This window comes from Palaemon carinicauda, chromosome 3, assembly GCF_036898095.1.
Source record: "Palaemon carinicauda isolate YSFRI2023 chromosome 3, ASM3689809v2, whole genome shotgun sequence".
Taxonomy (NCBI): Eukaryota; Metazoa; Arthropoda; class Malacostraca; order Decapoda; family Palaemonidae; genus Palaemon; species Palaemon carinicauda.
Window position 1 is genome coordinate 138,205,072 of NC_090727.1, and position 17,500 is coordinate 138,222,571.

Consider the following 17,500-nt stretch of genomic DNA (forward strand, 5'->3'; position numbering starts at 1 on the left):
TATATATATATATATATATATATATATATATATATATATATATATATATATATATCACACAAAGAGGGACAAATTGAGAGCTAAGATAAATGGTAATTGATTATCATATTTCAAAATGGTTTTGACACGTGGAATAATTCAAATAGCACAGGTTAGTGTAAAAAATCTATAATTCAGAAATGCTAGAGGGTAAGTAGAATTATAAAACCATATATAGATGACGTATTATGAAAGTTTTATTGACCCTTAATATACAAGAAGCGAAAGAAGAAATGCAAGACAGGATTGAATGACAAACTGTATTTAAGGGTTCTGTGATGAACTGCTGAGAGTTTTCTGTAAAGGTATATTTAGTGACTGATGGGTTTGCGAAACTTAATGCACTCGATTCATTAGGAAAAGTAGGAATGTGAGAGCAACTAGTGATTCTTTTCACAAACACAATATATAATATACACACATTATATATATATATAAATTATATGTGTATATATATATATATATATATATATATATATATATTATAGAGAGAGAGAGAGAGAGAGAGAGAGAGAGAGAGAGAGAGAGAGAGAGAGAGAGAGAGAGAGAGAGAGAGACGTATATAACATAAATGTGTGAAAAAAGACACATGTATATATACATTACAGTATATATATATATGTATATATATATATATATATATATATATATATATATATATATATATATATATATATATATATATATATATATATACACATTTAAATGTGTGTGTGTGTGTGTGAGAGAGAGAGAGAGAGAGAGAGAGAGAGAGAGAGAGAGAGAGAGAGAGAGAGAGAGAGAGAGAGAGAGAGAGAGAGAGAGAGAGAGAGAGAGAGAGAGCGCTCAGCTGCTCGAGCAAACGTTCTCGAGTCAGCTCTATATATACTAGCTATGTACACACACGCACGCGCATATCCGCTCCCGTGCTGACTTTTTTTTTTTTTTTTTCATTACCATTGCTGCAGTGGGGGTGGTGACCGTAACTGTATACTGTAACTTTCATACGGGCAAGTAGTTTCGGATGAAGAGATTAGGGAAAGTGTCAGTAATTGTTGACTGGGGCCGTTGAGGATATGGCAAGGGATACTTATGGTGGTTACTTTTGGTTTAGTACGAATCGGAAAATTTATGGAACACGTATTACATGGCCTTCTCATTTGCTATGTAATTATTTTTACTAATTTTCTCTGTAATTCCTTTCTAATCATTTGCTATGTACTTTCTACTCATCTGCTAAAAATTACTTTCTACTCGTCTGCTTTGCAATTACTTTCTACTCATCTGTTTTAGAATTACTTTCTACTCATCTGCTTTGCAATTACTTTCTACTCATCTGTTTTAGAATTACTTTCTACTCGTCTGCTTTGCAATTACTTTCTACTCATCTGTTTTAGAATTACTTTCTACTCGTCTGCTTTGCGATTACTTTCTACTCATCTGTTTTAGAATTACTTTCTACTCGTCTGCTTTGCGATTACTTTCTAATATTTGCTTTGGAATTACTTTCTAATATTTGTTTTGCAATTACTTTCTACTCTTTGCTTTGTGTCAGCGTCAATGACCTTAGATGTCAGGATGTCAGAAAACCTCAAATCAATCAATAAATCTTTGCTTTGCAATTACTTTCTACTCTTTGCTTTGCAATTGGTTCTACTCTTTGCTTTGCAATTACTTTCTACTCTCTGTTTTGCAATTACTTTCTACTCTTCTTTGCAATTACTTTCTACTTTTTGTTTTGCAATTACTTCCTACCCCTTGCTTTGAAATTACTTCCTACGCTTTGCTTTGCAATTACTTTCTACTCTTTGCTTTGAAATTACTTCCTACTCTTTGCTTTGAAATTACTTTCTACTCTTTGCTTTGAAATTACTCTCTACTCTTTGCTTTGTAATTACTTTGTACTCTTTGCTTTGCAATTACTTTCTAATCTTTGCTTTACAATTACTTTCTACTCTTTGCTTTGAAATTACTTTCTACTCTTTGCTTTGAAATTACTTTCTACTCTTTGCTTTGTGTAGGCGTCAATGACCTTAGATGTCAGGATGCCAGAAAACCTCAAATCAATCAATCAATCTTTGCTTTGCAATTACTTTCTACTCTTTGCTTAGCAATTATGCTCATAACCATGCGATTCTCTCTCTCTCTCTCTCTCTCTCTCTCTCTCTCTCTCTCTCTCTCTCTCTCTCTCTCTCGTACATCAATAACAGTACATTCAATTATTCTTTATTTAACGAACCAGTAGAATCCAAAGTGCAACTCAAACAAAAGTAAGTTTTTTTTTATCTTCATTAATGAGAGAAATTTAAGAGTAAAAGCATTCATAAAATGTCTATAAATTTTATGTTTGCATTCTCGGTAAAAAAAAATATATATATGTTCATCACGAAAGAAAAAAAGATTTCCCTTTTTTTCTCCGTCAGTTCTAGAGCGCAAAATATTCATACTGAAACAGAAATGAGAGACGGAATACACAAATGTATTTTCTGAACACCAGTTAAAAACCACAAATTTTGCTCCACCATGAAAAATAAAAATTGGGTCAAGCTAAAAGAAAGTGTTAAAATACAAAAGAAAATTATTCTGAAAGAATAAATCAAACTAATACTGTATCCTTCCCTTTCTTCCAAATATCTAGCAACTAAATTATTTTGATACTAAAACATTCACACATTTCATTTGTTTGAATATAGGAAAAAAGAAAATCAAACCTAACGATGAAACATGCAAGCCAAGAGATAACATATGCCAATCCTTTTCCTACTTGTTCAGACATCTTTCATTGCTCGTGACAAGAGGGGTGCGGAGAGAACGGAATCTGTTCTTCAGAGAATGTTAATATCATAAATGAATGAATCATTAACAATAGATGAGTATTGCTGTACACTTCTTATGTAACTTGTTCACGAAACGGTGCAACAAATATTAATGTTGCAGTATATGATAATTTTCTTAAGTAATATATTCACTATGCATAATATTTTCCATATGACAGTATTTCCTAAAGCAGAACAAGCCAAGAGTACAAGCAAATTTTAAAATAACGGAAATGAATAAGCAAAAGGGGACACATAAAACACTTCCGCTTCCACTCGCTAACACATGTCTCGTGTGTGAGAGAGAGAAAAAATAAACTCTTGTATAGCCTTCTATTAAAATCAGACTAACATTTTACTTGCTTATTTTTTAAACGAAATCCACAAAAAGCGACAAGAGATCTTACCTGAGACTCCTAAATTGTTAGAAAACCTGAATGTCACTAGAAAGTCACATAAAAAACACTTCACTTTTTCAAAAAAACATTTCTTTTCCGCGCCCGCGAGTAGCCTACGATGCGTTTGTTTCGAAATCTTGTTTCTCGTTAAAAAACAAACTATGCGCTATTTTTCTTTAAATATCATAAAATATCTTTCGAAAGATGGTACAGTTCTAGTTATTTAACTATTTAAACGTCGGATATAACACTAAGGTATATTATTAAGAACTAGTCATTGATATGGTACTGACTCACTGCAGCTTGAACTTTTCATCAACTAAAAATGACTTTTGAAGGTTGTCAATTCAACCGCGTGTGATGTGTACATGGAGTAGGTGAGAGTGAGAGTGAGAAAGAGAAAGAGGAAACAGACACACATGCGGAACGCCAGCTAACCCCGTCTCGATAGCAACTATTTTTGAATGTGTTCGTCAACTCTAAAGTCTCCTCCATCGCCGGTCCTCCTTCTACACCCCCAGGAAGTTTTCTTTGAGTCATTCCCAGACAACTCCGTTTTCTTCACCCTGTGTCCATTGCTCCCGTTTTCTTTGGCACACCCAAGATGAGCATTCTTCACTATTAAATGCGAGATAAATCACTCACCGTTATACCATCAGAGGTTTTAATTTCCGCCGATATATCAAACAAACATTTTAAGTAGAGGAACAGCAAATGTCTCTTCGATTCTTGATTCCGTTCAGATCCGAAAAAGTATAGGACAAAGTGTAAATAAGCAAACAAATTCTAGACACTAGCTTTCATTTTCTACAACCACGAGGTGGAAATTATAAGGCAACTGCAAGGTTCAGAGACCTGATGAATCTCCTGTTTTGCAATGTGAATACTTCTGGACGCTCAATTAAATCAGAGATGGTTAATATACGAAATAACCACTGAATGTAAAGTGTAATGGTTAAGCTGAAAGGAGAAAACTAAAAGTGGCAAATAGCGGTGCTACTCCAGCTGTTCTTTCGACGCAATGACGTAACGGTGACAACTGATTTGATTTGTTTATGCTATGACGTCATGCGAGTCACACCGCGCTTGCCACATCTCCACTAATGTCTAAGTGTGACAACAGTTCCGTTAGTGATGACAGATGAATCTGCTTTGTAATACTCATAATATATTTAATGGTCGGATTCATAAACATCCAACAGATAATGGTGGTGTCTTGTCTTTTAAATGCCCTCTAACGGAAAGCACTCCTGGAATCTTCCTCGTAAATTTTAATTTAATCTTTATATATATATATATATATATATATATATATATATATATATATATATATATATATATATATATATATATATATATATATATATATATTCATACACACACATGTACGACTCAGAGCCAACCATACTAGGTTGGTTTGCTTTCAACGACCAGACGAAAAACTCCCCTCCCCCCCATCACCGCCAATCTGCACTGGCCATCGTGCTGATGAAAACTGGCCATATGCTACACTTGAATTAACATGTCTGAGGCCTTAGTCCTGCAGTGGACTAGAAACGACTGCATTATTGTTATTGATATATTTATTGATATATATATATATATATATATATATATATATATATATATGTGTGTGTGTGTGTGTGTGTGTGTGTATTAGTGTACGCAACCCTGTCAAAAGACCGTTAAATGTTTAGATATGCATACACACTATTCTCACCAGGGTATGAGTACTCCTTCTCCCCCTACTCATTGGATGGGAAGAGCTGACATGACCAGATATACATATCAATCATCATCAGCCGTAACAAGTCCACTACAGGATAGAGGCCTTAGACATGTTCTTCAACTACCATCTGTTTATGGTCTTTCACCTCTTTCTATGCCAGTCTATACCCACAAATTTTCTTAGTTCGTCAATCCAATCTTTAGAGGTTCGTTCATAACCGTTATCTGTTGTCTCTGTATTTTCATTGAACATTATCTTAGTTTTACTCATATTCATTTACAGTCCTACATTTCTGATAAATTACACACAGCATGCTAAAAAGTAGTTTTTAAACATTTAGATTGGATAAATGTAGGATTTAATATTAATGGTGAGTACCTTAACAACTAATATTTGAAGATGATGGGAGGAATTGCAAAAGATGATAGAAGACCTGAATACACATATATATATATACATATATATATATATATATATATATATATACATATATATATATAAATATATATATATATTGAATACTACATTTATCCAATCTAAATGTTTAAAAACTATTTTTTAGCATGCTGTGTATAATTTATCAGAAATGTAGGACTGTAAATGAATATGAGTAAAACTAAGATAATGTTCAGTCCGTCTTTGCAAAGTTATTTAACCTTTGATTCAAGATCATCAACAATATCGGCATGAAAGAAGGGCAAGAATATATATATATATATATATATATATATATATATATATATATATATATATATATATATATGTAACAAATATATATACAGTATATACATATATATATATATATATATATATATATATACATATACATATATATCTATATATATATGTATACATATATGTATATATATATATATATATATATATGTATGTATATATGTATACTATATATATGTATATATATATATATTATTTATGTATATATATATATATATACATATATATATTCTTGCCCTGCTTTCATGCCGATATTGTTGATGATCTTGAATCAAAGGTTATATAACTTTGCAAAGGACGGACTCTATACTGTATAGAAGAGGGCGTCAGAAAAACGTTGGTCTCCCACAGAGAGTTCTCACATTTATTCCAAGTGAAAAAGCAAAATCACGGTTACAGTTAATTTTATTTTTATTGATTAAATGTTGATTAAAGGGCAAGTCAGTAGCGTGATGAATGGGGGAGGGGTGGTACTTGTAATATCGGTAAAGCATTTAGTTTTGGGATACTTGATTTTCTAAGTCGTATTTTAAGGTAAATAGCAAGTTCGCATTCTTGCCCTCTTTCTCTCCCTCTTCCCTCTTTTCCTCTTCTATTATTTGTTTCAAGGGGTGTGGTGGCCGATGTGGTAACGCCAAACTGGGGTTCGAGTCTCGCTCAAACTCGTTAGTTCCTTTGGTTACTACAACCTCAACATCCTTGTGAGCTAAGGATGGGGGGTTTGGGGGAGCCTAGCGGTCTATCTGCTGAGTCATCAGCAGATTTTGCTAGGCAATCCTTGGTCCTAGCTTGGGAGCAGAAGGGGGTTATATGATTAATCTCTGAGGCATTGTCCTACTTGATAGGGCAATGTAATGTCACTGTCCCTTGCCTCTGCCATTCATGAGTGGTCTTAGCGTGGAGGTGGTAATCGGGAGTCAAGTGCTCCCCATAGGCCGTTAGTGCCACGTCCTTTCTTACGATGTCCCAGGCGTCTGAATCCGGGTTCAGCACATGTACATAGATCAAATGTGGATTCACATTAGACGTGCATTCAGCAGAATCCACAGCAACGAGGCGCCATGATTTACGTCCCCCGTAAACCCTACATCACACCCACCTGGGAACAGTACAAAGGGGGGGGGGGGTGTTACTGGGCATCGTCGCCATCTTTAGTCAGTTGAGAAAGTGCCACTCATCATAACACTGCACACGGGGTCATCGGACATTTTCCCCTGATCTTTAAATTCTGTCTGACGGACGCGGAGATTATATATATATATATATATATATATATATATATATATATATATATATATATATATATATATATATATATATGTGTGTGTGTGTGTGTGCGTGTGTATATATATATATATATACATATACATATATATATATATATATATATATATATATATACATATATATATATACACGCTAGTTACAACTCAAACAGCTATGGAAAGAAATATGATGGAAATAACACTAAGAAACAGAAAAAGTGCACCCTGGGTACGGGAGCAAACCAGAGTAGAAGATATTCTAACACGTAAGAAAAAGAAATGGATAGGGGGAGGACATATAATGAGAATAACTGACAGAAGATGGTTATTAAGAAAAACTGAATTGGTCCCTAAAGAACACGATGGATCGACGAACTAAGTAAGTTTGCGGGCGTGGTCTACCACAGAAACACCATGAACAGACGCAAGTGGAAGGACATGACCGAGGCTTTTGTTCTGCACTGAGCAAGTAACGGATGATGATATTATATCATTAAACGAGAAGAAATCTTCGCATTTTTATTTAACGGACAGCATATCTCTCTCTCTCTCTCTCTCTCTCTCTCTCTCTCTCTCTCTCTCTCTCTCTCTCTCTCTCTCTCTCTCTCTCTCTCTCAGCACGTAACAAAAATGAGTTTGAAGAAAAATAAGGGAATTGTATCCTGTCATTATAACGAGATTTCCTTACCATTCCAAAATTTCACCAATATGTCGCTTTCTCTGAAGGTAGACTTTGGAATCTTGAGTACAGTAGATTCTCTTCAGGATAAGTTGGTGCTACTATTACTCAAGTTGTCCTACACACTTTCCTTTATATGTATTTATATATTGCTTGCGGATGCATTACAGTTCAAATCATATTTACAAAAAAAAAAAAATGCATAATGATTCATGTTTATCGATCACCAGACTCAAAAGCGAGAAAGCTTGTGGCTGACTGATTATTTATCCAGCTAAAACAAAGGAAATAAAAAAAATAATTTGGTCAGGGTTCGGACTTTTAATAGTTGAAAAATCGCTCATAGCAGCTACGACAAAGGTTCACGTCATTGTGCTTGTCACACAATAGCCTAGACACCGATGTGTGTATATATTTATATATATATATATATATATATATATATATATATATATATATATATATACTGTATATATATACAGTATATATATATATATATATATATATATATATATATATATATATATATATATATATAAATATAAAGAGAGAGAGAGAGAGAGAGAGAGAGAGAGAGAGAGAGAGAGAGAGAGAGAGAGGAGAGAGAGAGAGAGAGGAGTGTACCAAAGCCCACTCTACTACTTATTCCTGATCTAGATATTAATCTCTGGCACCGTCGATCAATTAGTTCATTATGCATGTTGCATAAGATTTTTCATAACTCTGACCATCCTTTACATTCAGATCTCCCTGGACAATTCTATCCTGTTCGTAATACTAGGCAGGCAGTTAATTCTAATAGCCAGGCCTTCTCCATCATAAGACTCAACACTACGCAGTACTCTAGAAGTTTTATTCCAGCTGTTACCAAGTTGTGGAATGATCTTCCTAATCGGGTTGTTGAATCAGTAGAACTTCAAAAGTTCAAAGTTGGAGCAAATGCTTTTTTGTTGACCAGGCGGACATGAGTCTTTTTATAGTTTATATATGACATATTTGTTGTTGACGTTGTTAATAGTTTATATATGATATATCTCTTTTGACATTACTTTTTTTTTTTTTTAGAATGATTTATTGTTAATTTGTTCTCTTCAGTTATTTATTTCCTTATTTCCTTTCCTCACTGGGCTATTTTTCCCTGTTGGAGCCCCTGGGCTTATAGCATCTTGCTTTTCCAATTAGGGTTGTAGCTTGGATAGTAATAATAATAATAATAATAATGGAAGACCAGACAATAGAGGTTGATAACACACCAGGGAAACATAGCGGTACCCCTGAACCTTCAGCTCCCAATGCTGACCAGGTTTTGTTTATTAAAGTGGCAGTCATAAAGAAGTGATTGCCACGCGAACACAGGTCTCCATGTAGCAAGTCTCTGGCGTTTCCACTAGGTATCACAACACTTCAATTCTATTGTCAGAAAATTACTCCATGATTGGCCACAGTGGGACTGAACTTACAGAGTACTGTGTTAAAATGAGCCTTACAAAATTATTAGAATTAAATTAATTTTCAGCACTAGGGTCTATGCGGTAGTTGGTATAATATAGAAACTTTTAAATATAAAGGATGGTGGAATTTTGAAAAATCTTCTAAAGCATTGACAGAGCATATTGGACGACATACAGTATGCCAGCGATTACTACATAGATCATGGCTGATTAATTAAATGAACTAAGTTTATATCTGATAATTTCAAGATAACGGTCAGTTGAGAACAAAACGAGGGGGGGGGGGGGGGGGAGATGCTCAAGTCAAGGAAGAATAAGATAATTTAAACATTTCTCAGGATAAATCTCCAAGGCTCTTCTCAATATACCGATTATTTGTTCTGTACAAGAAGTGATAAGACCTGATATGTTTCTCAAAAGTTTATTTGTAATCAAGAGTAACTCTTAAACATTTTTGAGGAGCTATTAAATTTAAGAAATATTTCCAATTAAAATATTTAATGAGGGAAATTTAATTTGTTTAGTGGTGGGGGATCAATTCTTATAGATTTACAAACAATGATATTTATTTGTTTTTTGGTCATTATTATGGTTTAAATTCATCCCCCATAACTTACACCATGAACTTATTTTAGCTACATATCTGTTAAGAGATTCAGAAACCACAGGTTTGCATTTACGAGATTTGATTGATTAAAAAAAGGGTAGCATTATTTACCTAAGTAATTAGGTTGTGTTCAAGACCTATCCTAATAAAGAGCAAATGGGACTATACATACATACATACATACATACATATATGTGTATATATATATAATATATATATATATATATATATATATATATATAGAGAGAGAGAGAGAGAGAGAGAGAGAGAGAGAGAGAGAGAGAGAGAGAGAGAGAGAGAGAGAGAGAGATTTCTTGTCATGCTCAGTTGGGGAGGGGGAGGAGTGGTAGTGCCCTATTTAGAGGGAGTACCCCGAAATTCACACAAGAAACTACAGTTACTACGCTCTCCCACAAATTGCCAAACCAGCGGGTTAGCTAGGAAACGGGAGTGGGAAGGGTTGTGTGTGTGTGTGTGTGTGTGTGTGTGTGTGTGTGTGTGTGTGTGTGTGTGTGTGTGTACATATCTATCTAAATATTTAGACGTCCTTTTTGACGGCTCGAGTACACTGTCCTAATATAGAAGGTAAAGGGCCAAAAACACCAGAGATTATTTTCCTGTAATCATTATGGTGCCCATTAACAATTATTCTTGGCCATGTATCACAACGGAAAGAAGAGCATCACACGAGTCAAAAAACAAAAGGCAAAATAGGGATTCAATTATTATTGTTAGAATATGTATTCAGAGGTTAAAGGTATTTAGCAGCCACAGCCATATATACTTAATGGAGTAGCATTTCCAATTCTCCAAAATAAATAGTATATAAATTAAATATCCTTTACAGCTGATATGAGCTGCTTGAGGAAAAAATTCCTTAATTATGGCAAATCGATATTTGTAAACCTAAGACATTAACAACCTATCCGAGGACAAATGTCGTGCTGTGATTACTAAGAAAGGCCAAAGCTGCTAAGCATAACTGTAGATTTGTAAATTACTGGAAGATAATATTAATCACAAAATCCACAAAAATATAACGTCCAACGTTTGGTACACCCAGCAACAAAACCGGTGTCGCCTCGCCACACCTGACTTGGAGAGATCATGCCCTTGCCCTGAAAGGTGGCCGACGTTTAAACCACTAAGACATCGTTTGATGGTTCGAATGTGAGGGGTAGAGAAATTACCAATAGCACTCAAAGAAATGCGATGATTAATGATACTTCACTGAAAACCCCCAGGCATATTCCCTTTTATTGAATCGTAACAGCAGTAAGGAACCAATGTCTTATTTTATTTCATGAACGCTCATAGCGATCAGTGGTTCTTAACCTTTTTTTCAATGCATGCTCTCTTTTCAAATCAGCATAAAATTCTTGAACCCCTGAAGTATTGAAATACAAGAGAAAAAACGCGTAATTGCTATGATATAAAGTCGATCCGATGTGTATTAAATGAAAAATTGCTTCTAGGACAAATGCTGTATTACTGTTTTCACAGGAAAAAAATAAACCTGCGAATAAAACGTAATATTTTTTTTCTAATTATTCATATTCATATGGTTAGGAATCGACCACACACCTCTTAAGGGAACAGGCACCTATGTTTAAGGAACATTGAGCGAAGTCAATCATAACTTTGTTGATACCATTGTCATGAATTGTGGCTATTAAGTATTGCTGTCCGTCCATCTGCTATTTAGGTTTTGTTTTCGGTTCAGCTTGTAAAGATTAAAGCTATTTGTAAGTCATATATGACTCATCACATTCCGACAATTAACAGTCCAATTATTGAAAATGATATCCCTAATTACGAAAACTTTATTACTTTGGACAATTTTGACAAGGGAGATTTTAGTTTTACAATAATATTGTAAACTTGCAGTAGAAACCTATATATAACCGGAAGAAATAAGTCAATAATCTTGATCTTACACTTTTCTTGCATGTTGGTTTGGTTTTGAAAGGCTGGCGACCACAAAATTTGTTGGTTATCGATTCTTTGGACAATTAGTATGAATATCTAAAACCAGCTCAAGCCACATCTTTAGCCTGGACTATACGGGTATACGTTACCCAAAACAAATGTTACACGCCAAGTTTTGTAACCGATGTTTGTATTAGTCATCATGGCAACAAATTAGCAATTTTAATATTTAATTATTCTAGACTGAGAAGACACTATAGGACACCCTAATCTAGTATAGGATTTGCATATATGTAAAAACTTAGTTGAGTTAACAGCAATAGTTTTTAAATATCGCCATCATTTCAATTGGCTGCATTTTATGCCATATTGCATGTAAAAATGATAAATGAATAACAATTTGATTTATTTCATGGAATCATTGATATTAATTGTTATCAATAAGGGTATTACCATCATCATCATCATCATCATCATCATCATCACATCATCTTCATCACTTCACAAATGTTGATAAGCAAACCTCGTAAAGCCATACATTAAGGTCACTCGATTACCACCTACCAGCCATCATCTTTAACCACCACCTGATTATATCCCAACCCCATCACCACATGTTCGAGGTGTAAAGGTCTCGTAGTTATGATAAGATCCTTCTGGTGGAAGTTGAAAAACAAAATACTAAGACGACAATATTTCATACATTTGTTCACGTGTTTACAATAATTTCATAACTACAAATAACGAAGTAAATATGCTAAAGACTGATTGAAGACATAACGAGAGTAATGGATTTCTTGAAGAGCTTACCTGGGAAACACCTATAAGGTGTTGGACATCAGGTCATGAAACATCACAAATAAAATCACAACAATACGAAGAGTCAATGCTAAGGAAATATTTCCTTTTACCTTGGGGAGGGTGAAGCCAGCTAGACTCCGACCTATGAGCATTGAGCAATCGTCACCAGGGAAGGGGGTTCGCTTGGAAGTGAGCGACTTGCCCAGTTAATTTGATTGATTGATCGATTGATTAGGAGTTGTCTGGTGTCCTGACCTCTAAGGTTATTGACACCAAATCAGATAATATGAGTAAACAATGTGTTAATAGTATAATATTTATACCCTACATCCTATATACCAGGGGTGACCAACCTACGGCGCATTGCACGATTACAAATGGCGCACTATACCCCAGAGATAATAAAAGAAAAAAAATATGCCTGCTTGTAAAAAAATAATACTAATAATACTGATTTCTAGATAAAATAAAAAAGAATTCAACGGGACCGTCTGCTATGTCCTGCATTTTTATTCCTAATTATTCAAAATACACCATTGCTATACTGTATATGTTTTAGAGCTTAGAGATATATCATACCTAAATCATATACAAGTTTCAAGTAATTTGATGAAATTTTTTTTTTAATTTCTTAGCAAAAATCATGATTTTCAAAACAAATTTAGGTACAATTTTCTCCACTAATCTGACACCAAATGTATTGAAAATCATACCATCAAAACTTCTTTATAACCCGAATAATTCTATCTACCAGATTTTCGATTTTCCTTTTTCTTTTTTTTTATGAATTTTTCCTTATTTTTCTTCGTCTAGACGCAAAATAATCATGAAAAAAGAGAAAGGGAAAAAAACCGCCAAATATGTCGAAAGGGGGTTAAATGTTGTGTGGTGCATCGGAATTAGAATTGAAAAAAATTGGTGCTTGGGAAACAAAAGGTTGCCATTTCATATATTTTATTTTTACCAATCACTTCTGAAACAATATCAATTATGGTGACTGATGATACAATTTAAATCTCTAACCTTAAACTAATATAATTGATATAGCAAATAATACTATATTCTCTAAGAGGGCCGGAGCCAAGTAGCCCGTGCCAAAAGCTGACCCCAACCACATCGAGCTACGTGGCTCATGATCGAAATCAAAGAAAAACACTGGAATCAACAACTAAACCTTTAAACCTCATTGCCTTAAGAAGTTTGAACAAAAGCCATTTATTGATTATTGGTTACCCCAATAGGTGTTATTTGAAACAGTGTGTATGTATGTGTGTGGAGAGAGAGAGAGAGAGAGAGAGAGAGAGAGAGAGAGAGAGAGAGAGAGAGAGAGAGAGAGAGAGAGATATGTATTTATATGATGAATATCTTCTAGAGTTCTAACATTGAGATGCATTAATTTCTCGTCTTTGAAGTGCTTACATTACTGCTGAAGTTTGGGAATCAACAGCTTTCTTATAGTCTATAAATGCCATATATGGAGGCTAGTCATACTCTTTTGATGTTTCTATTAACTGGTTAATTACATGGATATTGTCAGTTGATGAACACACGCTTCTAAAGCCTGCCTGCTCTCTTGGTTAAGGCTCAGTCTTTCTATTTGTTGAAAATCTTTACGATATCTACAGAGAAACTAAAAAGAGATAGTAAAAAAAATCTGATTGAGAAACGCTTTAGAAAGGGTGACCCCCTCTCTCCTAAATTACTCCCAGCATGCGTAGAAGTTTTTTAGAATTTAGATTGGGAAAATATAAGAATTAACATAAATTGGAAATACTTTAGCAACCTAAGATTTGCAGATGACATAGTTCTATTAGTGAATCATGGGAAGAATTGCAGAAGATAATAAAAGATTTGAATAGAGAAAGCAGAAATGTAGGACTAAAAATAAATGAGTAAAACTAAGATAATGTTCAAGGAAATGAAGAGACAACCTATAAGGGTTACGAAGGAACCTCTAGAGATTGCTAATGAATAAATGTACTTAGGACAGACAACACTTTAACATAAAGGTTATGATGGTGAAAATTTGATCAAATTTTCACCACCATAACCTTTATATTAAAGTGTAGTTCCTAAAGTCAATGTAGTCCTGAAGAAGGGCCTCGAAGTGATCCGAAACACATGTCGATACCAAGCAATTAATGGAGAAAAGTAAATGTAGTTCTGCTGTTATCCTGAAAACTATCTGCAGGACGATCTGTCCGAGGAGAAGCTGTCTTCGATTTTGGACGCCGATGAGACGTTGTGTATTCATTATATATGTGTTTATGTATATATATATATATATATATATATATATATATATATATATATATATATATATATATATATATATATATAATGTCTTTTTTCTGAAAATGGAATTATTTAATGAGATGGTCCTAACAGTATTAACTTAAGCATCAGACACTTGGAGCCTTACTAAAGGTCTTACAACATAAGCTGATTATAACTTAAAAGAACTATGGAAAGAATAATGAAAATATTAACAGCAAGAGACATAAAAAGAGCAACTAGGATACGAGAGCAAACTAAAGTAGAAGATATTCTAACATGTAAGAAAAAGGAATGAACATGGGCAGGACATATAATGAGAATGTCAGACAATAGATGGACATTAAGAATTGTAGAATGTGTGCCTAGAGATTATAAGAGAAGCAGGGGAAGGAAGAGAAGACGAACTTATAAAGTGGCATGTCTGGGGTCTTTTTTCTATAGTGGACCAGTCACGCCTGATGACATACACAAATGTACATTATATATATATATATATATATATATATATATATATATATATATATATATATATATATATACGTTTAACTGGGCTCCATAAGGCACTAGAAGAGTTGGAAGACCCAGACCTACATGACTGAGGACTATGAAGCGTGAAGTAGATGATGAATGGAAATGTATTGAATTAAAAGCTCAAGATAGGGATGACTAATGAAATTTAACCGAGACCCTTTGCGTCAATAGGGGTAGGAGGAAATGATATATATCTATATACATATATATATATATATATATATATATATATATATATATGTGTGTGTGTGTGTGTGTGTGTGTGTGAATATATAAGCCATTGGTAGAAACATAACATATACACATAGTAACATCCATCGCTTTCGAAAAAAATCTAGAAAGTAATAATTCCATTGGAAAAATCATGTGAATATTACATCATTATTGATTATCTAAAATGAATTCCTCAGAAAAGTACTCGTGAAATGCGTTTTTCCGAGACGTATTTTCTGTGTTTCGAACGGCTTTGATATCTATTCGTACCGGAAATGGGTTGTTTTAAATCTCAAACCTGAAAAAATAAGTCGAAGCCTTCGGTTATTTCAATGCAGCTTGCGGAAAACGTCAATTACCCTTCGCCCTCGTTCGATAGCCGAGTGCGCTGCAGGCGTTGCTTAATAATGAAATTAATGAATTTTAGTATTAATCATCTTTTCATCTTCCTATTCAGTCTCTTAACTTTTCCTTCAAATTGCAAATCCGAGCGTCGAACGACTTCAGAACTTTCAGACTCAAATCCATAAATGTAGTTTATTATTATTATTACAAATATTATTACTATTATTATCATCATTATTATTATCATTATCATTAACATTATTATCATTATCATTATTATTGGTATTATTATTATGATGATGATGATGGATGATGATGATGATGATGATGATAATAATGATGGGTTTATTGAAACGAAAGAAGAGTTTTTTCGCGAGTCCTAAACAGCTTCGGAAGAAAATCTTCACGGATATCCGAATGGCTTCAGAAGAAATGTCCATAGACTTAGTATGGAGTTCTGAATGACCCTAGAACAGAATCTCTGAACGGCTTGGGAAGAAAATTTTCCAGGATTTCCAAATGCCTTCAGAAGAAACACCTGTAGACTTAGCATGGAGTTCGGAATGACCCCAGAACAGATTCTTCCTGGAGCTCCCTGAACGTCACCTGAAGAAAAATTTCCGGGATCTTCAAATGCTTCAGAAGACATAGCCGTAAACTTAGCATGGAGTTCTAAATGACTCCAGAATAGAATCTTCACGGAGAAGTTCTGAACGGCTCCGCCCCGAGATGCAAATGACTTCTGAAGACCTGCTCTCTTTTTTTCAAACTAAGCATGCAACGCAGTGAACATTGTTAATGTCTATTTTTAAAACAGGAAGCTGACTGTGAGAATTGTGTATTACAACTACAGGATCAACAGGAGGCTCTTCAGAACACCTTCATCTACAGCTGGTTTTGGTGGTTGCTCCAGAAGTTGTCGAGCTTTGAAGAATATAATATACGCGCCTTGAATGATCCTTTGCTTGGGCTTTTGGAGACTATTGGAACTAAGGAAATAAGGACGGAGACAGAATGGTTCAGCTGAAAGGTGAGCGACCTGTGGTTCTTCAACAGGATAGTCCCAAAATTCGACATTGAAGAAAGGACATATCCAGATCGTATCGGTAAATATATTGTGTTGCTCATCGTTTGCTTTAGCGTAATGACGTATGCAGAGAAAATTTATAGCATTCCTGTCTTTACCCATCGCCCTGATGGACAAAGACATGGATGCCATCGATTTCTCTGAGGAATCTGACGAAATGAAGACACGCAGCACAGAAATCTCTCTTGAAATCTAGAAGGCAACTGACGGACTAGGAAAGAATACGATGAAATCAGGGAGGAAATTGACGAACTAAGGAAACGAAGATGAAATATGAAAGGCAACCAAAAACCTAAAGATCATGAAAGACTAGAACAGACAGAAGAGAACAGCAACGAAGAGCCTTTAAACGAAGACGTAAAATAGCCTTTAATGCTAGAGGTAAGTCACCTTGAAATAGAAGTAAAAAAAAGTCCATAATACGAGAAATAAGGTACCTCAAAATAGAGGCAAAAAACACCTTAATTCTAGAAATAAGGCACTTCAAAAGAGAGGTTAAAAAACCCTTAATGCTAGAAATAAGGCACCTCAAAATAGAGGTTAAAAAACCTTAATGCTAGAAATAAAGCACCTCAAAATAGAGGTAAAAAAACCTTAATGCTAGAAATAAGGCACCTCA

The 17,500-nt window shown here is 34.3% G+C and overlaps 1 protein-coding gene across 1 annotated transcript in view; it reads right to left on the bottom strand.

The window, feature by feature from the left end:
* LOC137637910 (large ribosomal subunit protein eL22-like) overlaps positions 1 to 4,153 on the bottom strand; it is a 257,432-nt gene extending 253,279 nt beyond the window's left edge. Inside the window, exon 1 of the mRNA XM_068370023.1 lies at positions 3,242 to 4,153. The gene's annotated coding sequence lies outside the window, so the exon portion shown is untranslated. The remainder of the gene's footprint in view (positions 1 to 3,241) is intronic.
* Between the last annotated feature and the right edge of the window lie 13,347 nt (positions 4,154 to 17,500).